The 24,338-nt window shown below is 33.2% G+C and overlaps 1 protein-coding gene and 1 pseudogene across 5 annotated transcripts in view; both read left to right on the plus strand.

Annotated features, from left to right (window-relative positions):
- The first annotated feature begins 410 nt into the window (after window positions 1-410).
- Window positions 411-24,338, plus strand: part of ADAM29 (ADAM metallopeptidase domain 29) — an 82,129-nt gene continuing 58,201 nt past the window's right edge. For 2 of the 5 annotated variants that reach the window (XM_027599185.1, XM_027599186.1), the window contains exons 1-3: window positions 411-481; window positions 5,172-5,236; window positions 9,722-9,825. The gene's annotated coding sequence lies outside the window, so the exon portion shown is untranslated. The remainder of the gene's footprint in view (window positions 482-5,171; window positions 5,237-9,721; window positions 9,826-24,338) is intronic. The other 3 variants (XM_027599187.1, XM_027599188.1, XM_027599189.1) reach the window with 3 other exon arrangements.
- LOC113924873 lies at window positions 8,003-16,704 on the plus strand (annotated as a pseudogene).

Raw genomic sequence — 24,338 nt, forward strand, 5'->3', positions numbered from 1 at the left:
TTCCTTAACTCCTCAATTTTACATACTTTGAACAGAAAGTGTATTAGATAAATAATTGCATTCTCTTAGCTAAGAAACAACAGGGAAAAAAATAAAGTGGTCAATTAATGAAGTCTCTTCAAAGGGGAATCAAGTGACCAATTTCCTGTTATATCATAAAGTCCAATTTCTCTAAATATTAAAGGAAAATCTTGCAAGTTTTTGATTGATATGCCCTATGACACTGTCATATATCCTGAAACTCTTATTAAACCTCTCCCTGGGAGCCAACAACTATCATGTGCCAGGTATTTTCAACAGCCATCAAACACTTTATATGTCCTGGCCCAACTGTTACCATCAGACCTTTAATTGAGCAACATTCTTTTCTCCTTTGTGACATCACATCCACTAAATAAATGGGGTGCTGTGGGGGATTTACTGTAAAACAGATGCTCTCCTGATGGCCTATTCCTGGACACTTCTGAGGACTCATAATCAGGTCATAGATAATTTAAACCATGATTTACCTGTATTCTTAATAGAAATTGAAGATCTAAGAAGTAATCACACTTCTGAGTATAAATGGCGCTAATTTTCCAGTATTATTTGGACTGAACCTATCAGTGTCAGACTGAACCCTCTAAACATCTACCAAGATTCGCATCATACTCTACAACCAGAACCAAAAGGGTACCAAAATCAGATGAAAATCCAACAGATAAATGAGTCATTAACCTTTGTACTTTTTCTTATAATGATTCCATTCTCTAGGTTAAGAAAAAAAAATCCAAAGACCCAGGATATAGATGTGTTCAGAATCGCAGCAGCATAAATATAATAATCACTTCTTACTTATCTGTAGTACCAAATCCAAATATTTTATCATTTGTGCACTACAAAGCTCCATATTTCATAGCTATAAATTTGTTTTCTGTTCTTTTAGCATTTTTTTTTAACCAAAAGAGTCATTTCTTTGCTTCCTCCTGGGAAAATAAAAGTCCTCAACAGAAATCTCAAGAGTCTTACACTTTCCTTTATTTTATTTTTTATCTCATATACCAATCATCTTTTGTTGTACTCTAACATGCAGTTGAACTCTGGAACTGATTCTATCTACTTAATGTTTTATCCCCAATAGGCTATACACTTTCTGAAGAGAAGTAAAAATTTTGTTAAAGTTTATTTTTGGAACATAATTTATTCCAAGGAGGGATATTTTTCACTCCTGAAAAATTATAACACTTCAGAAATTTCCCAGGTTAGTAACTAAGAGATCACACAGATCATTCCTAAGCCTCACTGGAAGGCTATGAGTTCCAAATGTATTAATTTTCTATTGCTGCACAACAAACTAGCACAAACTTAGGTGCTTAAAACAACATACACCTATTATGTCACAATGTCTGTGGGTCAGGAGTCCCGATAAGGTTTAGATGGGCCCTTTGCTAAGGGCCTTGTAAACTGAAATCAAGGCATTAGCCACACTGTAGTTCTTTTCTGGAGTTTGAGGTCCGCCTCCAAGCTCATTAGGTTATTGATAGAATTTAGTTCCTTGTGGTTATAGCATTGAGGTCTTCAGCTTTTAAAAGCTGCTGCTGTCCACTGGCAGCTTTAAATCCTACTTCCCGTTTCCCATAGAATGGAAATTCATGACTCTTTAAACACCGTTTCTTAAATATCTAATAGATTTATTAAAAACCCCTTAATAAGTTTATTACAACATGCCTAGAAATCTAGGTTTAATCATGTTTGTTTGTTGATTCTATTTTAAGAATAAAATCAGAAAAACATCAAGCAGGATACATTGTAACAGATCTCAACTCAACACTAGAATATGACTCCTTCCCAGAGGCAAAAATATGTCCAGATAACAGAATTTGTTACAGTCCCAGTAGATTCCTGGCTAAGTAAAAAGAAGGGGGTTTATATATACACTAATAGTGGAAATGCTTTTGAGATAGTCTATTATTTCAGAAAGCTTTATAGAACATAAAAGTGCTTAACCTAAGAAGGAACCCTAATTTAGAATCGTCAGAAGATAGATATTTAATAGCTCTAATGGTTTTTAATAAGTTTGCTATTTTCAAGATAGAAGCCCATTCAAAAAGATATCAAAGCAAAAGGAAATGCCCTGGTTGATCATTATGCCAAACATTATGCTTAACCAAAATCCCACTTCTCACAACAAAACAAAACAAAACAAAAACAACAAACCATGTCTTGGCAGAAATTCAAAGAGAATATTATGAAATATTATACAATGCCATCCTTTTGTTCCTGAGCTAGAAAAAGGCATTTATTACATTGAAATAATCCCTTTCACACTTAATAGTGGCTGCCTGTGACCTCAAATGAAATCTTGAAAAAACTTGATATGTCATCACCTACACATTGAGGACAAATTGGACAGTGTACTCAATGAACATTAGTGAAGAAATAAATTCATTATCTGTGGTGGTGCCAAAAATGTATAATATTATTTGATAAACCTATGTGGAAGTTTTTACCAAAACCAGATCATTGAATGGTCCCTAATAACTGATATTCAGTTGGCTGTACAAAAGCTTACTGGTTATTATCCAAAAACTGGACTGGTGTGTAGTTTCCTTGTTAAATGGATGTCTACATTAAGGTTAGTAGCTGAGGACATCACTTGCTATCCATTTTGGTCCATCAGTTTTAACTCTCAGAAGAAGAGTTAAATGAATTCAAGAATGAGATAAACTAGTGTGCCTGGGTGGCTCAGTTGTTTGAGCATTGGACTTGGTTTTGCCTCAGGTCATGATCTCAGGATCATGAGAGCCCCATGTCAGGCTCCTCATTTGGTGCAGAGTCTGCTTGAGATTCTCTCTCTCTCTCTCTCTCCCTCTGCCCCTCCCTGCACTCACCTGAACATATTTACATTACAGATATGTAATAGGAGAACATTCACTCTCACATTAAAATGAATGATATTCACAGGACATGAGAATAAAATAAAGATATATATCATTGTATGATTGGTGAAATACAAAATCTATGTTTGAGTATTGCATATTCTAATTATATACCATTTGTTAACTTAGGATCAATATATAATCTTTGAAAGGTATGAAAACACACAAAACAAGTACTATACAAATATAAATCTATGGGACAATAATTGAAAATATACACACCCACCTCTTAATAATTGTTACTTCTAGGAAGAAGCATTAGATTAAAGATAAAGGAAGAGTTTTCATTTGTTATTCTGTAGAATTCTGAATTGTTTAAAAATGAGCCTGTATCCTTGAGTTACTTTTTTTTTTTGCTTTCAGGACAATTAAAATATAATTATGCTTTAGATATCCAAATATATTTGCAAAGATACTTCATAATGTTTCAAGAAAATATTTAGTCGGGCTTCTGGTTGGGTCAGTTGGTTAAGTAGCTGACTTCAGCTGGGGTCATGATCCTAGGGTTCTGGGATCGAGTCCCACATCCAGCTCCCTGCTCTGCGGGGAGCCTGCTTCTCCCTCTGCCTGTCACTCTCCCTGTTTGTGCTCTGTCTCTCTCTCTCTGACAAATAAATAAATAAAATCTTTTTTTATTTTATTTTAAAGATTTTTATTTACTTACTCATGAGAGACAGAGAGAGAGAGAGGCAGAGGGAGAAGCAGGCTCCCAAGGAGCAGGGACCCCGACGCGGGACTCGATCCCAGGACTCTGGGATCATGACCTGAGCTGAAGGCAGACGCTTAACCATCTGAGCCACCCAGGCGCCCTAAATAAATAAAATCTTAAAAAAAGAAAGAAAATAGTCAATTTAAAAAGATATATGTGTTAAATTACATAAAAATCAAAGCAATCTCTCTGTCTCTCCACACATACGTGAAAAAAAAGATTTTTTCTTAATCTTCAAAAAGTATACAAGATAATTATATTATGAAACTTTTGTTTGAAAACCAATTTATTAAATTGTTCTGTAATATTTGGATAACTTCCAATAGTATAAATGAATAAAATGCAGAAATTAAGCATTTCCTATGAAGATAAGATTTATGCTTGAGAGTGCTCTGGAAGGAAACATCTTTTTCACAATGGGAATGATTATAAAGTTGAAAGCATAGCATTGTTTAAAAAGGAATTATGAAGATTAAGGTTAAAATATGAGTAAAAAATGCATATTTGATAATGAGATAGTTTTCAAACAGGATTTTTAACACCCAGAAGCCACTTTAAAGAGAAATGATTAATGGTTCTTAAATTCACTTTACATAGTGTTATATGGTTATACACTTAAGTGTAATACCTCTTTTTCGTATTTCATATAACAGGAGATAAAAGTGTGAAGTGGTGCTTTTCAACAGATTACTAAAAGATATATGCAGAGTGACATGAAAAAGGAGAGTTACAGAAACTACTATTTAAATAATAATTACATACATTTTCCTGCAGGAGTAGCTGTGTTTTATTATTTATTTATTTATATTTATATATATTTTTTTAGCTGTGGCATTTTTAGTAATTATTTATTAATAACTAATGTGGGCCATAGAACAGCCAGAGCCAACCCTAAGTGTATCTTTTTCTCATTCACCAGTACCAACTCTCTTTATGCTCAGCACACACATTTTATTATTGCCATACTCAAATATTTCCAATTTCTTATTCTTATATTTTGAAATGTGGCAAAATTTCTTCATTTTTTAAATTGAGGTACAATGGCATATAACATTATGTTAGTTTCAGGTGTACTTACATGTGGAATTTAAGAAACAAACAAACAAACAAAATGAGCAAAGGGAAAAAAAGAGAGAGAGTGGGACAAACCATGAAACAGACTCTTAGTTATAGAGATCAAATGATGGTTCCCAGAGGGGAGGTGGGTGGGGGTTTGTGTGTGAAATAGGCAATGGGGATTAAGGAGTTCACTTGTCCTGATGAGTACAGGATGATATATGGAATTGTTGAATCACTATATTGTACACCTGAAATTAATCTAACACTGTATGTTACCTACACTGAAATTCAAAATAAGGTTTTTAGAAAACCAACTTAGTTTACTTAATCTCATCTATTGTATTGTTTTAGTCTCTATTTCACATATTTATGCTCTAATCTTTGTTAATCCCTTACTTCTACTAACTTTTAACTTCATTTGTTCTTTTCCTAATTCCTTTAAATGTAAAGTTAAATTGTTTATTTGTGATTTTTCTTGTTTATAGATGCAGGCATTTACCACCATGAACATACCTCTTAGAATTGCCTTTGCTGCATTCCCTAAGTTTTGGTATGTTTTCATTTTCGTTTGTCTCAAGTTTTTTTTTTTTATTTATCTTTTGATTTGATTTTCACATACTTTTAGATTTTACAGTTTTCTTTTAACTGATTTCTAGTTTAATTCCCTTGTGGTCAGAAATGATACTTAATATAATTTCTGTATTCTTAAATTTATTAAGACTTGTTTTGTGACCTAACTTATGATGTATCCTGGAGAATGTTCCACGTTGACTTGAGAAGAATGTGTGTTTAGTTGCTTTTGGATAGAACGTTCTGTAAATATCTGTTAAGTCCATCTGGCCCAATATGTTATTAAGGCTAATGTTTCCTTAGTGATTCCTTATTGATTATCTGTCTGCTATCTTTTTCTTTTTTTAGCCCTGTTAATATTCATATATTTAGATGTGTATGTGTTGAGTGTGTAAATATTTACAAATGTTATAGACTCTTGTTGGATTGACCCCTGTATCAGTATGTAATGTCCTTCTTTGTCTCTTATTTCAGTTTTGTTTTAAAGTTTACTTTATCTAAGTATAGCTACCCTAGCTTTTTTTTGGTTTTCATTTGCATAGAATATATTTTTCCACCCTTTCACTTTTAGTCCATGTGTTTCCTTACATCTGAAGTGAATTTTTTGTAGGCAGTATATATATATATAAAATATTATATATATATATGATGTGTTTTTTTTTTCCAGCCATTCATCCACTCTTTGTCTTTTGATTGGACAATTTAGTCCATATACATTTAAAGTAATTATTTATAGGTATATACTTATTGCCTTTTTGTTAATTGTTTCTGGCTGTATTGTAGTTTCTCTCCATTTCTTGATCTTCTCTTGTTCTCTTCCTTTGTGGTTTGATGGCCTTCTATAGTGGTGTGCTTAGATTTTACCTTTTGTGTAACTATTATAGGTTTTGTTTCAACATTATCATGAGGATTATGTATAACATATTTATTACAGTCTATTTTAAATTGATAACAATTTAAGTTTGAATTAATTCTAAAGCTCTACATTTTTACTCTCTCCAACATTTTTTGTTTTTTGGTGTCACATTTTACATTTTTTATCTTGTGTATCCCTTAACTAATCTTGTAGTTATAGTTATTTTTACTAGTTTAGCCTTTCAACCTTAATCACTTTATAAGTGATTAATTTACTACCTTTGGTATATATTTACCTTTACCAGTGAGATTTATACTTTCATATGTTTTCTTGTTACTAGGTAACACCCTTTCTTTGTTAACCTAGAGAAGTTCCTTTAACATTAATGGTGATGAACTTCTTTAACTTTGTCGGAAAAACTCTTTATCTTCCCTTCAATTCTGAATGATAACTTTTCCAGGGAGAGTATCTTGGCTGGAAGATTTTTTCTCACAGTACTTTGGATATATTGTGCCGCTCCTTCTGGCCTGTAAAATTTCTGCTGAAAAATCCGAACTTAGCCTTATGGGGTTTCCCCTGTACATAGAAAGTTATTTTTCCCTTACTGGTTTAAGATTCATTCCCTGTCTTTAACTTTTGACATTTTAAGTATAATATGTCTTGGTGTGTATCTCTTTGGGTTCATCTTATTTGGAATAATTTGGGCTTTCTGGATGGATGTCTGTTTCCTTCTCCAGCTTGGGAATTTTTCAGCCATTATTTCTTCAAATAAGTTTTTTTTGTCCCTTCCTCTTCTTTGGACACCCATATAATGCAAATATTGATCTTCTTGATGTTGTCCCATAAAGTCCTTCAGTCTAACTTTACTTTTTTCTTTCTTTCTTTCTTTCTTTCTTTCTTTCTTTCTTTCTTTCTTTCTTTCTTTCTTTCTTTCTTTCTTTCTTCTTTCTTTCTTTCTTTCTTTCTTTCTTCTTTCTTTCTTTCTTTCTTTCTTTTTTTCTTTCTTTCTTTCTTTCTTTTTCTTTTTCTTTCTTTCTATTTCTTCTACTCTGATTGGATGAGTTTCACTGACATGTCTCTGGGTTCATGGATTCTTTCTTCTGTTTCATCCAATCTGCTGTTGAAACCCTTTAGTGTATTTTTCAATTCAATTATTGTATTCTTCAGATCTGTGACTTCTATTTGATATTTTAAAAAATATTTTAGAGGCATCTGGGTAGCTCAGTTGGTTAAGGTCCAACTTTTGATTTCAACTCAGGTCATGATCTCAGGGTCATGAGATCAAATCCTATGTGGGCTCCATGCTCAGTGTGAAGTCTGCTTGAGATTCTCTCTCTCCCTCTGCCCCTCCCTTTGTTCACGTGCTCTCTCTCTGTCTTTCAAATAAATAAATGAATCTTTAAAAAATTACCCTTGAGGGTTTAGTTGTTGGCTTGGAACTTATAGAGTTTTGGGGAGCCTGGGTGACTTAGTGGTTGAGCATCAGACTCTTGGTTTTGGCTCAGGTCATGATCTCCAAATTGGGAGATTGAGCCCTGTATTGGGCTCTGCGCTCAGTGGGAAGTCTGCTTTCCTCTCCCTCTGCCTCTCCCACCCCCCTGAAATAAATAAATTTTAAAAAAAAGAAGTTACATAGCTTTGCTATTTTTTGTTAAGTGCTTTAAGAATTCTTTCTCCTTATAAAAGTGACAGATTTAAGTCAGCATGAAGTAGGTGTTTAGGGCATCATTCTTTTGCATTAAAGAGAAGAACATTCTGAATTTTAGAAATGAAATGTTTTACTAATTGCTCATAAAGGAGAAAACAGGTCAGTCCATCAAAATCTTGATATATTTTCATAGTAGCCATAGTTAGAAGCCATAAGTACTGGTTGATGTGGTGGAAATAAAGAAGTATTCACAGGTATCAGGGATACATGTATATAACTCCTCTCTGAAAGGTCATCAACATACTATAAACCTGCACTTACTAAATAATCACCTCTGTCTTGAAAGCTACAGGAAGTACAACTTTTTGCAGATCATTATCAGAAGAAACTAGAATGCCATTGAGTGATTACAATCTATATTATAAAAAGGGAGCATATATTGGATTTTAAAATGGTTTGTTTAGGCTATGCATGAACTTAATATATTTTATTTAATAAAAGTTAGTTTTTTAATGTGTTGAAAATAACTTTCTGGAAGCCAATTGCCCTCTGCATAATAATACCTTTACAAATATTAACAGAATTTGAGCAATTCTCTTTCTAGGAACCAGTCTTAAGAGAATAGGCAAAATTCAAACAAAAATACAGATATATGCATTAATAAAAACATAATTTACAATAATGAAAAATTAGGAAAATTAGAAGAGTATTCACTAATGGGAAATTGGAAGTTATGGTACCCTTATTAAATGGACTATTAGGAAACCATGAACAAGTTTGTTTTCCGAGAATATTTAATGATGTAGGACATGCCCATGTTGTAGGGGAAAATGAAAAGAAAACAAAAGTAAAAAAATTACTATTTTGCCCTATGTAATGAAATATTGTTTCAGGAGGGGTTATCAATAAGTCCAAAAACTATTAAAATAATGATTTGTGAAAAACCAAACTTTTGTTTGATTCTAAGACCAATCTACAAAGACTACTTTTGTTAGATTCTGTTTGGACAAACTTGTTCTAAAGAACGTTTTGAACATAATTGGGAATTTAAATATGCACTAGATATTAAATCCTGTTAAAAATAATAATTGATTTTGTTAACTTTAATGTTATTTTGACTATTTAGGAAAATACTTCTTTAGAGATGCTTGTGAAACTATATGGAATGTAATCTTATGGTTTTCATAATTTGCTTTAAAAAAAGTTTAGTAAAAAGCATAGAAAGTTAAAAGTCCATGTTATATAGGCAAAAGTACCATATTTAAAAATTAAAAAAAATAATAACAGTCATACAAAACAAACAACTTTAAAGTTTGGCTATGAAAAGAAAAATGAGAAAGATTAGAATATTATCCAAGATGGAAGGAAGTTGAAAGAAATTTCTGTGTTTTTCAAATAATGAAGAATGCATATTTAAAGGCAGTAGATAATAAAAGGAAGAGACTGAAAATAATAGATAAAAGGAACTAAATGAGGAAGTAAGAGAAAAGACTAGGTAGAAGATAGTAGATAGTTTCTATAGAGTAAGAAGAGGAAATAGTCTTTGAAAGCAGATCAGGTGTATCTGATCTTCTGAAATGTAGAAGCAGAGGATTTTGAGGTGCAGTATACAAAAGATGATTTGTTTCATACCACTGTGATATGTGTATATGCAGCTAATGCTCTGAGCAAAAACACAGAAATAATGGGATTACTCTCACTCTTAAATGCTATTTTTGTAAGACTCATTTCTATAGAAATAAATTACTTTATAGTACTTCTCTCACAAAACCTTCACATGTATCTGCCAGCTTGGTAAGGTATATATTTTCCTTTATGCAGAACATATGTTCCTATTCTCTTTTTCCAAAGATGCTGGATTTGGGGGAAAAAAAATCACATAGTGCTTACCTTAAAACATGTTGGTTGTTTACATACTGTACCTATCTCATTTCATACCAAATGTTATTTGTTGCTCATAGAGTTGTGCAACCCTCTCATCTCTCCTTCATCTCTTCCCTATGACATCTGTTTGATCCTGTCTTGAGAAACTTTCAAGAAAAGAAGTTATCAAGATAATAATGAGGTAACATTTTATTAAAGGCCTTTAAAATTTTTCTTCCCCACTTTTATTTTTTCCAGTCCTCCAACTAATTACCAATATAAATCATGGGAGGTACTTAGAAAGTACTGTGCTTTACATCCATTTTTTATATCTGGACTCCAGCCAATTTTATTTTCCAACTTGGTACAATTTTGGTAGAATCTAACCTAGTCTTAATGCAACCAATAATTTTTTTTCCTGATATCTTATAAAACTTTTCTTGATGTAAGATATGTTTTTAACAGTAACATATTTTTTCTATGTAAGTTTTAGAGCATGAAATCATTTTTATACTTCAGATAAAATGGAAGCTTATTACAAAATTTTTAATCCAATATTGTAAATAAATATATAGTCTTTATATTGAAAATCATGCTCTCAGTTCATTGGAATTGTTCTTTTGGTTTTGTTAGTCACATTCTAAAGTGCTCAAGTATTTTGTATTTAAAGAAATAAAATGGTAAAGCACATTAGTCATTTCTACAAACTAAAAATCTATAGTGTGATTCATTTCTGATAGAGCAACTTTCAGTCAAATTACACAGAAAACAATGTGAGAATTTTAATACTGTATTTTCCTGCTGATGTTTTGAATAGGTTAGAATACTGAAGTCTGTAGTGGTTTTCAAATAAGTAGATAAATGGAAAGGTTTTTGAAAAAGTAATTGAAGAAATATGTTACTCTATTATAGTATTTAAGTAGAATCCATGATCTAAAAATGAAATGGTGAATGATGAAATTAAAACATCCAATGGAAAAAATTTCTTTTATAACAATAAAATTAGATGTTTTAAAATTAGTTGATTGCTTATATTCCTCCCTTAAACTCTTGCCCCAGGATAATAATTTTTTCTTAAAATATATGCAAAATTTATATATTATAATCAGAGATTATATAAGAAATATTTATCAATTTTCCCAATTATACTTAATTTTTAAATAGAAAATGTAAGTTCTGTAGAGAATACATGTAAAATTGTAGAAGGTTTTATAAATAGCAGAAATAGAATGATATTTTGAATGTACATGTATAAATAACATTTACATAGTATTTTGTACTTCATTTTAGGAGTGTAATCATCAGAACCATATATCACATATATATAGTTGATATCTAAAATAACCTTAGTTATGGGACACCTGGGTGGCTCAGTCAGTTAAGTGTTTGCCTTCAGCTCAGGTCATGATCCCAGGGTCCTGGGATTGAGCCCCATGTCAAGCTCCATGCTCAGCGGGGAGTCTGCTTCTCCCTCAGTCTGCCACTCCCCCTGCTTGTGCTCTTTCGCTCTCTCTGTCAAATAAATAGATTTCTCTCTGACAAATAAATAAATAAATAAAATCTATTTATTTGACAGAGAGAGTGAAAGAGCACAAGCAGGGGGAGCAGCAGAGGGAGAGGAAGAAGCAGGCTCCCTTCTAAGCAAGGAGCCTTATGCAGGACTCAATCCCAGGACCCTGGGATCACAACCTGAGTGGAAGGCAGATGCTTAACCATCTGAGCCACCCAGGCATCCAATAAATAAAATCTTTAAAATAAAAAAAATAAAATGACCTCAGTTATAATTTTAAGGTAAACAAAGCAAATACTTAAATATAATAGAGTTTTAAGTTTAGATTTACATCTAATTTGGACATGCACAGACCATGATTCTGTTATTTGACAAGAAATAGTACATGATATTATATATTATAAATTATGTAATACTAATATATTTTTGTGGATATTTTATATGTGTTGAGCATTTAACAAACCTTTATTAAACAATCAATGTGTGGAAGGCATATTATTAGCTGTCACAGTGGAAAATATGGAAATAATTCCTATGTGTATATTTGCGTGCATGTTCACCTGTGGTCAAATATTAAAAGAGCTTCTAAGCTACAGGAGTATAGAAGACAAGGGACGTTTTCAATAAAAGGATTTTAATTTTCACATGGAGTTCTAAATATGCAATAAAAATAGGAATAAATAAATCCACTAGATAACCAGACTCAAACATTTATGGTAACAATTAATTTGAATATCAGACCAAACTGGAATCATTCTATTAATTTTCCAACTTATAAATTAGTCAATGATTATTCTTTTTAGCCATCAGGATCTTGGTTTGGTAGAAGTGAATATAAGTGTCAAAATTCCTTCAGTATTTCAAAATGTGACAACAAATTCAGATCATATATAAACTTCAAATAAAAACCGAAATGTAACTGTAACCAGGGAATATTGATAATCACCATGTAAATAAAACACAATGTTTCCTTTTAAGTTTGTTGACAGCAGTAACTAATTAATTGAAATGTCCTTACAGATCCGATCATGATTAGCTTAAGTCCTAAAAATATCACAGCAGACTTCTGGTTTTTTCTCTAACATTTTAAGAGCCTAAAAGTTGTCACATACAATTTTTAAACAAGAAAAAAAGATAAACAAACTGAAATCAATGACTTATTTGGGACCCATCAGAGAGTTGAAGTCACAGAACAAATTGTCATCTGAAATCTAGAGACAGGAAAATATAGAGGGTCACACTTAAGATCTGCTTACTTGGAGCAGAAGTTACTGAAGTGATAAACTGGTGGGAACATTTTAAGAGTAATTTTGATGAACTCCAGGCTCTGAGTGTAGACTAGCTAGAGTAAAAAACGCCTTAGAAGAGATGTTACCTAATGAAAACCCCTACCTTTTTGTGGGTTTTATTTCCAGGTACCCTACCAAGTTCAAATAGTGAAGAGCCAAGAGAGACATCCTCATAGCTCTGGAATGGGGCAGGGCAAAGACACCATTTTCAAATATTCCCAGAACATTCTTCACAACAAATGTCTATTTTCCAAAGAAAAATATTTGATCAGAGCTTTATTTCACTTGGGAATAGGGCAGTTACCCAATTGTACCACCTTTAGCCTTCCTGTCTCATCTAAGGGGATGAAGGAGCTACAAAACACTTGTGAAGATCACAGACCACGGACAAAAAATCCACTAAAAGACTAAAATGTAATCACAAGGTTATAGAATGCTCCCTCTCTCTCATATCTTAGCACTACATTAGTAAGTTTCCAGTATATTAGCAGTAGATTATAGCTATGAGAGCTAAAAGGTGAAGACTCTTTCTAAAAGTTATTAAGAAAAAGCCTAAGACAACAGAAGAGGCAAAAAAAAAAAGGGAAGGTAAAAAATTTGACATTTCTGATACCTACAGCTATAGCAAACATTAGACACAGCCCAATTCTAAGGCAAAGTAACAAAACCTTAAACCAAAGTTCTATTTAGCCTTTTTGCTTTATCTGGTACATAATGTCCCGCTTTCAAGAAAAAAATTACAACTGATGCTGAAGGCAGAAAAGAAATAGTGTAAAGAGACAAAGCAAGCATCAAAACCAGATTCAGAGATGACATATATTTTGGAATGATCAAAGAGAATTTAAATTAAACATAAATAATATGTTAAGGGTTCCATTAAAAAAAGCAGACAACATGCAAAAACATGGGTAGTGTAAACAAAGAGATAAAAACTCTAAGGAAGTAGGGGCGCCTGGGTGGCTCAGTTGGTTAAGTGTCTGCCTTTGGCTCAGGTCATGATCTCAGGGTCCAGGGATCGAGCCTCACATTGGGCTCCCAGCTCAGTGGGGAGCCTGCTTCTCCCTCTACCTCTGTCTGTCACTCCCCCTGCTTGTGTTCTTTCTGTCAAATAAATAAAATCTTAAAAAAAAAAAACACTCTAAGAAAGTAGTCTTAAAAATTCTAGTAACAATAAACACAACAATCACAACAACAAAATACTTAAAGAAATGAAGAATGCCTTTGATGGGCTCATAAATACACTGGTCATAGCCTAGGAAATAATCAGTGAGGTTAAAGATGTGTCACTAGAATTTTCCCAAACTGAAAAAGCTAAGAAAAAAAATGAATGAAAAATAATAGAATATGCAATAACTGTGGAACAATTACAAAAATCATAACATATATATAACAAGAATACCAGAAAAAGAAACAAGAAAAAGGAACATGAGAAATATTTAAAGTAATAATGGCTGAGAATTGTCAAAAATCAATGAAATTCAAAAAACAGAGCCAACCAAACACCATGCAAGATAAATACCAAAAGTCTACACCTTGGCATGTCATATTAAAACTATGGAAAATCAAGAATAAGAGAAAAACTTGAAAGAAGCTTGGGGAAAACATCTTACCTATAGAGAAATAAGGAAAAGAATAACAGTGGACTTTTTAAAAATCAGAATCCATGAAAGCAAGAATAGAATGGAGTGAAATATTTAAACTGTTGGGAAAAAAAATCACCAAGCAAGAATTCTATATCCAGTGAAATTAGTCTTCAAACACAAAGGTTCCCATGAGGAAATTCATCATCAGAAAACCCGCAGTGCAAAAAATGTTTAAAAAAAAAAGTTTAGGGCGCCTCGGTGGCTCAGTCGTTAAGCGTCTGCCTTCAGCTCAGGTCATGATCCCAGAGTCCTGGGATCGAGTCCCACATCAGGCTCCCTGCTCAGCGGGAAGCCTGCTTCTCCTTCTCCCACTCCCCCTGCTTGTGTTCCCTCTCTCGCTGTCTCTGTCTCTATCAAATAAATAAATAAAGTCTTTAAAAAAAAAGCTTAGGGGGGAAAAAAAACTATATGGGTCAAAATCAAAAAAGAGTGTTGGAAAAGGATTAAGGTAAAGAAATACCTTAGTTTCTCATTTGTAATTAATCTAGATATTAGCCATTTAGTAGTTAAAACAATAATAACAATGCATTGGGTAGTTATACCACATAGGTATGTGAAATAAATGGTAGCAAAGTCATAAAGAAGAGAAGGGAAAATTGAGAAAACTGTTATACCTGCACTGCATGTGAAAGGGTCTAGCATTGCTTTAGGTAGAATTAGATTAGTTATAAATATATAGTATAAATGATAAAGCAAAACCTAAAAAAATTATCAAAGAAGTATAAAAGAGAATAGAAAATGAAATCATAAAATGCTTAATTAAAACCAGAGAATTCAGAAAAATAGGAATAGAAAAGAAAGACAACAGAAAACAAGTGCAATGAATAGAAAATTTACAAATATAAAAGGTATTAATCCAACTATATCAATTATAATAATAATTGATATATCAATAATACTAATTAAGCACACCAACTAAAGGATAAGATTGTCAGAGTGGACTAAGCAGAATTCAGGAAAAGGAAGTTTATCAGAGATAAAAATAGATAATGATAAAAACTCAATTATCTTAGAAGACCTAACAGTGTTTTATATGCATATATCTAACAACAGACTGTCAAAAATAGAAAACAAAAACTAAGAGAAATGTGAGGGGAAATAGACAACCCACTATTATAATTGGAGAGTTTAACATCGTTTTTTTCAATAACTGATAGATCAGGTAGGCACAATATCAGTAAGGATTTAGCTGAGTTAAACAGTACTATCAATAAGCTGGATCTAGCTGACAGTTTTAGAATGTTCCATCCAGCAAAATACGGATTCACTCAAGCTCACATGGAATATTCTGGGTCATAAATACAATCTAATAAATTTAAAAGAATATAAAACACACAAAATGTTCTTAGATCACTACAAAATTACACAGGAAATTAAAAATGGAAAAATAGCTGAGAAATTCTCAAATGTTTGGAGATTTTTTAAATCTTCCCACTAGTTCCAAAAAAATTAGATTTAAATATAATAAAATATTTACAGAATCTATGTGTGGAAAAATACAAACTCTGATGAAAGAAACCAAGGATATCTAAATAAAAAGAGATTCCATGTTTATGGATTGGAAAACAATACCTTTACAACCTCACTTCTTCCCAAATTCATCTATAGATACAGCACAATTCCAATAAAATCCAGGAAACATTTTTGTAGATATTGAAAATCGATTTTAAAGTTTTAAGGAAAGGTAAAAAATTTAACCTACAAAATTTTGAAGAACAACAAAGTTGGAAGACTCATGCTATCTGATTCACCATAATGTAGAGTAAAAAAAACAGCAAACAGCATAGTATTGGTGAAAAAATAAACACTTTAGTAAAACAAAATAGAGACCCTAGAAACAACCACACAAATACAGTCTCCTGATTTTTGCCAAGGTAATAAAGGCAATTCAATGTAGAAAAGATCATCTTCTTGACATGACACTGGAAATATTAAACATTAAAAGACACAAACCAGTGGCTTGTGAGTAGACGATCCCGGGCGCCAAGGTTATAGACAATTTGTGAAATGAGTGACTCTGTTGATGACAATATCCCCCGGCTGTCTTCCCACACCTTAGCAGCCCTCCAGGAATTTTATGCTGAGCAGAAGCAACAAAGCAACCCAGGCGGGGATGATAAATATAACATTGGAATAACAGAACTGACAGCTGAGCCAGTTTTGGTACAGTCAGGAAACCGCTTTGTGACTTGCGATTGCAGCTGCTGGAGAAGGTGGCAGAATAACCTGTGTGAGCGCCCCCAGTGTTTACCAGAAACTGAGAGCCCTACACAGAGAAGTCTTTTCTGTATACATCTTTGAATATGACAAAAGATTTGCTATATACGGAGAGGAGTTTATCTTCTATGATTACAATAATGCATTGGATTTACCTGAAAAAATTGCCGCACATAGTTTTGACATCGTAAGAGCAGATCCCCCCTACCATTCCAAGGAGTGTCTCAGAAAAACGTCAGAAACCATCAAGTATCTGACTCAGGGCAAGATTCTGCTGTGCACAGGTGCCGTCATGGAAGAAGAGGCAGCAAAACTTCTTGGCGTGAAGATGTGCAAGTTTATTCCAAAACACACCCGGACCCTGGGAAATGAGTTTTGCTGTTATGTGAATTATGATTCTGGGCTAGACCGTGAAATCTAAATGCAGATAGTAATATAATATGTAAAGGATCCTGTGTGACATTTCTCTCTTATTATTTCCTTGGTAGATTGAAAAGTTATAACCTCCTCCCCTCCCCTGCAAAATGGGGCTCTCCCTGGCCTAATTTTCAAAAATAAAGGATATAAAATCTTAAAAAAAAAAAAGGCACAAACCTTACAACTTCCACTAATATTCACTAAAATTAGATTCTAGACATTCTTCTGTAACACGTTCAGAAGAAAACACAAAACAATGTCTAGGTGCTTTGGCAACAATATTTTAGAGAAAACACCAGTAGTGTGATCCATAAAAGAAAAAAAGATGATACATTGGATTTTACCAGAATTAAAGACATCTGTTCTGTAGAAGATACCATAAAGAGAATGAAAAAGTAGTCACAGTCCTGAAGAAATTATATGCAGAACACATATATGATAGTAGACCTAATCTAAACTATAAAAAATCACCCTTAAAACTCAACGATAATAATACAAAAGCCAAATTTAAAAAACAGGAAAAGATTTGAACAGATACTCCCATCAAAGAACATGTACAAATAGCAAAGAAACAGCAAACAGCATCATTTGTTATTAGGAAGTTGTAAATTAAAACAAGATAGTGCTACATACCTCTAAGAATAGGTAAAATCCCAAAACTGACATTACCAGTTTCTGGTAAGAATGCAGAGCAGGAGTAACTCTTTTTTCTTTTTTAAATTTAAATTCAATTAGCCAACATATAGTGCATCATTAGTTTCAGATGTAGTGTTCAATAATTTATCTCTCATTCTTACTGGTAAAGCACAATGGTATAAACACTTTGGAAGACATTTTGTAAGTTCCTTACAAAGCTAAATATAATTTTACCATAAAATCCATCATACTCATGAGCATTTATGCAAACATTCTGAAAATTTTTCAGTATAAATGTCATCACATGAATGTTTATAACAGATCTATTCTTAATCACCAAAAACTAGAAGCCACCCAAATTACCTTCAATATGTAAGTGAATAAACACTGGTATACCAACATGAAGGATACCATTCAGTAATTTAAAAAAAAACAAAAACTATTAACCAATGAAAAGACATAGATGAAACTTAAGTATATACTGCTAAGTGAAAGAAGCCAATCTGAAAAGTTTACATAGTATATGATTTCATTTAAATGAGATTCTGGAAAAGGGAGTAATAAGACAATAAAAGGACTAGTGGGTGTTAGGAATTTAGGGGGAAATACATAGTTCCCCATTCCTTAGGTATGGGCTGTGCAAAATGTCATACTGCCAAAGAGTACAATATAAAAAAGGCGGGAGGGAGTAACTTTACAGTGGAGAAATTGGACAAATCCTACCAAGCCATCTGATCAAGGTCAACATCAATTGTGATAAATCATGTTAATAGTAGGTACCCTTGATATGATGTCATGAAATGGCACGTTTTCATAGCCTTCCTTACAAAAATGTATAATTTCATTCTAATCATGAAAAAAATCAGATAAGCCTCAATTCAGGATATTCTACAAAACACCTGCCAGAACTCCACGAGACTTTTTGTCATCAAAAACAATGCCACACTGGGTGATAGACATTGGGGAGGGTATGTGCTACGGTGAGCGCTGTGAATTGTGCAAGACTGTTGAATCACAGTTCTGTACTTCTGAAACAAATAACGCAACATATTTTAAGAAAAAAGAAAAAGAAGAAGGTAACAGGAGAGGAAGAAAAGGGGAGTATGTCAGAGGGGGAGACGAACCATGAGAGATGATGGACTCTGAATAACAAACTGAGGGTTCTAGAGGGGAGGGGGGTAGGGCGATGGGTTAGCCTGGTGATGGGTATTGAGGAGGGCACGTTCTGCATGGAGCACTGGGTGTTATGAACAAACAATGAATCATGGAACACTGCACCAAAAACTAATGATGTAATATATGGTGATTAACATAACAATAAAAAATTAAAAAAAAAAAAAACAATGCCACAGACAAAAGAGCCTAAGAAGGCATGGTGGCTTATTGTAATGTGGTATCCTGGATGGGATCTTGAAACTAAAAATAGATATTAGATAAAAAATTTTTAATTGGAATAAAACATAGACTTTGTGTCAATATTGGTTCATTAATTGCAAAAATGTACCATATAATATAAGATGTTACTTTAGGGAAAAATGGGCATGGGAGTATATGGGAACTCTGCACTATATTTGCAGTATTTTTCTGTAAATCTAAAACTGTTCTAAAAAACAGTTGATTTTTTTAAAAAGTATTAAACTATTATGGCAATCTTGCCCATTTCATATATTCATGCCTCCAATGTTAACAAATATAGAATTAATTAAATGGCTCTTTTGTTAAAGATAGGATGAAAGAAAACACCTTACAATGTGCTAAGGGAAGTGATTTTATGCAGTTTTCCTTTTTAAACTATTCAATACAAATGTTCTCTGACACAATTTGTTTTACATTATTAAATCTGAAAGAGTTTTCATACCTCTTATACTAATGCCAAAATTAAGGAGCCAGGAAATGTATCCATTTCAAAGGAAAAAGGAAGTGGTTATTCAGTTTCCTATGCAAAGCCTTGTGCTCCTGAAAGAGAACTGAACCAGACAAAAGATAAAATTAGATAAAAGTTGATGACAAAAATTACTTTAAAAGACTTAGAAAAAAAATCTAGAAATTCATGATGTGTATTTTCTTTTTTTCTTGCTTGCTAAAAGATAAGTGAAAGCAAAGTTACCATGCATGTGTTTCTACAGATATGGAATCACACAAAGAAACACTGTTTCACTCAGATTCCCTCCAAATCCATTATTTAGAACACTTTTTCTTGTTCGGTTTAAAGAAAGTATATTTTGTTGTTAAAAAAATAACCTGGAAATACAAAAAACATTTGTTATATTTAAAAATAATAATAATCATTATTTATTAAATACATAGAGTATGATAGACATTGCCCTAAATATTTAAACTGGGTTATCTCACTTAACCATCAAAACCTTAGTAGGGAGTAGACATTATTATTTTATTTCATTTCCATTTTACAAAAAAAAGAAACCAAGTGTATGACATTTGATCACATATCTAGTAATCATAAGTGCTGGGATTTGAACTCAGGAATAATGCTTCAGACTGATGCCCACTTTGCTCCCTAGTCATAAATGAACAAGATACTTAGCCTACAGAGAAACTTTTCCTGAGTCCAGGAAAATATTTCATTTGTAGATATTTATGCATCTACCTAAATATATAAAGCAAATTTTAACAGATCTATAGATAGAAAAAGAGCAAAAAATAAGAGTTGGAATTATTAAAAGGTAAAATTGAGAAGCTTTTAGTAGACTCACTAAGAAAAAAGAGAGAATATAAATAAAATCAGAAATGAGATAGGAAATGTTATAGCTGATACCACAGAAATACAAAAGATCGTGTGACTACTATAAAGTTATACACTAGCAAGTTGGACAGCTTAGAAGAATTGGATAAATTCTTAGAAACATGCAATCTACCAAGACTGAATCATGAAGAAACAGGAAATCTGAATATACCAATATTAATAAGGAGATTGAATCAGTAAACAAAAACCTCCCCACAGGGGTGCCCGGATGGCTCAGGTGGTTGAGCATCTGACTCTTGATTTTGGCTCAGGTCATGAACCCAGGGTTGTGAGATGGAGCCCTGCATCAGGCTCTGAGCTCAGTGCTCAGCACAGAGCCTGCTTATTCCTCTCCCTCTGCTCCTCCCCCATCTCTCTCTCTCTATCAAATAAATAAAATCTTAAAACAAAACAAAAATCTCCCAACAAACAACAGAACAGGAAGAGATCACTTCACTGATGCAATCTTCCAAACATTTAGAGTTAATACCAATCCTTCTCAAACTCTTCTAACAAATAGAAGGGAACATATCCCAAAATCACTTTACAAGTCCAGCATTACTGTGAAACCAAAACTAGACCAGGTCACTATAGGGAAAAAAAAAAAGAAATCTACAGGCCACTATCCCTGATGAACCTAGATGCAAAAAATCTTCAACAAAATATTAATAAACTGAATTCAACATTACACTGAAAAGTTCATACACCATGATCAAGTAGACTTTATTCTTGTGATGCAAGGATGGCTCAACATACACAAATCAATCAATGTTATATGACACATTAACAAAATGAAGGATATCATATGTTTAACTTAGATGAAGAAAAAGCATCTGACAAAGTTTAGCATTCATTCATGATAAAAACTTTCAATAAACTGGGTATAGAGGAAAAGTACCTCAACAACATAAAAAATATAACAAGCTCACAGCTAACATGATGCTCAATGGTGAAAAACTAAGTTTTTCCTCTAAAATCAAGAATGAGACAGGTATGTCTTTTTGCCAGTTTTCAACATAATAAATTGCTCTAGGCATTTAATTAGGTATGAAAAAGAAATAAAATGAATCCAAATGAGAACAGAGGAAAAAAAACTGTCACTATTTACAAATAACATGATTTTATATATAGAAAAGCCTAAAGAGAGGTGCCTAGGTGGCTCAGTTGGTTAAGCAACTGTTTTCACCTCAGGTCACGCTCCAGAGGTCATGGAATCCAGCCCCCCATGCCGCACCAGCAGGGAGCCTCCTTTTCCTTCTGCCCAGCCTCCATTCCCACTCATGCTTGCTCTCTCTTGCATGCTCTCTCTCACACAACTACATAAATAAATAAATAAATAAATAAATAAATAAATAAATAAATAAATAAATAAAATCTTAAAAAAAATAAAAAAGAAAAGCCTAAAGACTCCACCAAAAAACTGCTAGAACTAATAAATGAATTTAGTAACATTACAGGATACAAAGTCAGTTGCATTTCTGTACACTATCAGTGAACTATCCTAAAGACAAATTAAGAAAACAATTCCATTTATAATTTTATCAGAAAATGTAAAATACCCAGGAATAAATTTAATTAAGATGATGAAAGGCCTATACCCTAAAACCTATAAAACATTAATGAAAGAAATTGAAGATGACACAAATAAATGAAAAGAGATACCATGTTCATGGATTGCAAGGATTAATATCATTAAAATGTCCATCTACAAAACAACCTACAGGTTCACTGCAATCCCAGTCAGAATTCCAATGGTATTTTTCACAGATATGGAAAACAATCCTAAAATTTGTATGGAAATACAAAGACCCCAAATAGCAAAAGCAGTCTTGAGGAAGAACATAGCTGGAGGTATTACATTCACTGATTTCAAACTATATTACCAAGGTATAGTATTCAAAGCAGTATGGTATTGTCATAAAAACAGACAAATAGATCAATGGAACAGAATAGATACCAGAAATAAGCCCATGCATATATGCTAAATTAACTTATGACAAAGATTCCAAGAATACAATGAGGAAAAGATAGTCCATTTAAAAAATGGTGCTGGGGGGCGCCTGGGTGGCTCAGTTGGTTAAGTGACTGCCTTCGGCTCAGGTCCTGATCCCAGGGTCTCGGGATCGAGTCCCGCATCAGGCTCCCCGCTCGGCGAGGAGCCTGCTTCTCCCTCTGACCCTCCCCCCCCTCATGTGCTCTCTCTCTCTCTCTCATTCTCGCTCTCTCAAATAAATAAATCTTTAAAAAATAAAAAAATAAAAAATAAAAAAAATGGTGCTGGGAAAACTGGGCAGCCACATGCAAAAGAATGAAACTGGACTACTATCTTATACCATACACAAAAATCAACTCAGATTGGATTAAATTCTTAAAGATTTAAGAAAGGTTAAAGACTTGAATGTAAGACCTGAAACCATACAACTCCTAGAAGAAATTATAGCTGGTAAGCTCTTAGACATTAGTCTTGGAAGTGATGTCTTCAGAGTTTGACACTAAAAGCCAAGGCAACAAAAGAAGAATAAATGAATGGGACTACATCAAAATAAACAGCAAAAGAAACCAACAAAATGAAAGGCCACCTACTGAAAGGGATAAAATATTAACAAATCATATATCTGATAAGGGGTTAATATACAAAATATAGAAGGAGTCATACAACTCAATGAAAAATATCCAAATAATCCAATTAAAAATGGACAGAGGAACCGAAATAGATATTTTTCCAAAGAAGACATACAGATGATTAACAGGTACTTGACAAAAGGTTCAACATCAGTAATCATAAGGGAAATACAAATCAAAACCACAGTGAAATATTACTTCATAACCTGTTAGAATGGCTATCATCCAAAAGATAAAAAGCATTGACAAAGATGTGGGAAAAAAGTTGTCCCTTATACACTGCTGGTGAGAATGTAAATTGGCAGGGCCACAGTGGAAAACAGTATGGGATTTCCTCAAAAAATTAATAGAATGACAATATGATCTAGTAATATTGGGTATTTAAGAAAACAAAATCACTATCTTGAAAAGAAATCTTCACTTTCATGTTCATTGACGCATTATTTACAACAGTTAAGATATGGAATCAACCTAAGCTACCCATCCATGGATGAATGGATAAAGAAAATATGATTTTATGTATAATCTAAATATTTATTAAAATAATTGTAGATAAATATATAATTGTATAACTGATCCTTTACTGTTTCCACAAACAGTAACTTCTCACAAAAACTATAGAACAATATCACAATCAGGATATTGATGCTTATATAATACACGATTTTATTCAGATTTCTTCAGTTTTATTTGTATTCATTTGTGTGTGTGTATATATGTAATTCTATCAATTTTGTCATATGTGGAGATTCATGTGTTATCACAGTCAATAAATAGTGTGAAGATGGTGGATAAGAGGCTCCTGAATTTCCCTCCCCGCTACTGATGCACTAAATATACAGCTACACATTGATCAGTTCCATTTGAGAGAAATCTGGAAACTAGTGGAATGATTCTAACATATTGGACAACTGAGAAAACACTCACACTGAAATGGGTAGGAAAGGTTGAGATACACTCTAAACCTGACCCCTAGCACAGTGCCTTACAGTTGGGAGGGAACTCTTAACTTCTGTTTTTTTCCTTTATAGTGAAGAATTTGGATCACACATCTACTGCCCCAATTTCTAAGGCTGCCACCCAAGGGATGGATGGGCTTCCAAATTACCTGGCTGTGATAGTTGTGATAGGGCTCAGAATTCCCAAGTTCCATAGGACCAAACTAAACAAAGAAGCAGTTTTTAAATGGGTGTGCAAGCACTTCCCACAGCTATCCCCTGGGCTTGGTGCAGAGAAAGCAGGCAAAAATACTCATTTCCCCTTTCTTCTTGGAAGGAGTTTGCACATGTCCATAGCTGCTGTCTGAGGATCTGCCTTCTAATCAGCCTTCACCTTCCTGGGTGCTGACTGGGATCTTCCTGGGAGCCTGAAAAAGCTAATGGGCACTTCCCCCATAGTCTCCCTCCAGCTTCTTCCAACAATAAAACAAAGCCATCAGCTTCTCCCTGGAAGGATGTCCACGCATCTAGCACCCCAACTTTAATGGCTGTGATCCAAAGGACAGACTCCCAAATCAACTTGCTCTCACAGCCAGCAGGTCTTGAATTCATAACTCCCACAGAACTATAACAAACAAGCAGTTTTTAAGTGGCTGTATGTATATTCCCTGTACAAAAACACTGACCTCAGAGAAGAAGA

This window comes from Zalophus californianus, chromosome 2 (assembly GCF_009762305.2).
Source record: "Zalophus californianus isolate mZalCal1 chromosome 2, mZalCal1.pri.v2, whole genome shotgun sequence".
Classification (NCBI taxonomy): Eukaryota; Metazoa; Chordata; class Mammalia; order Carnivora; family Otariidae; genus Zalophus; species Zalophus californianus.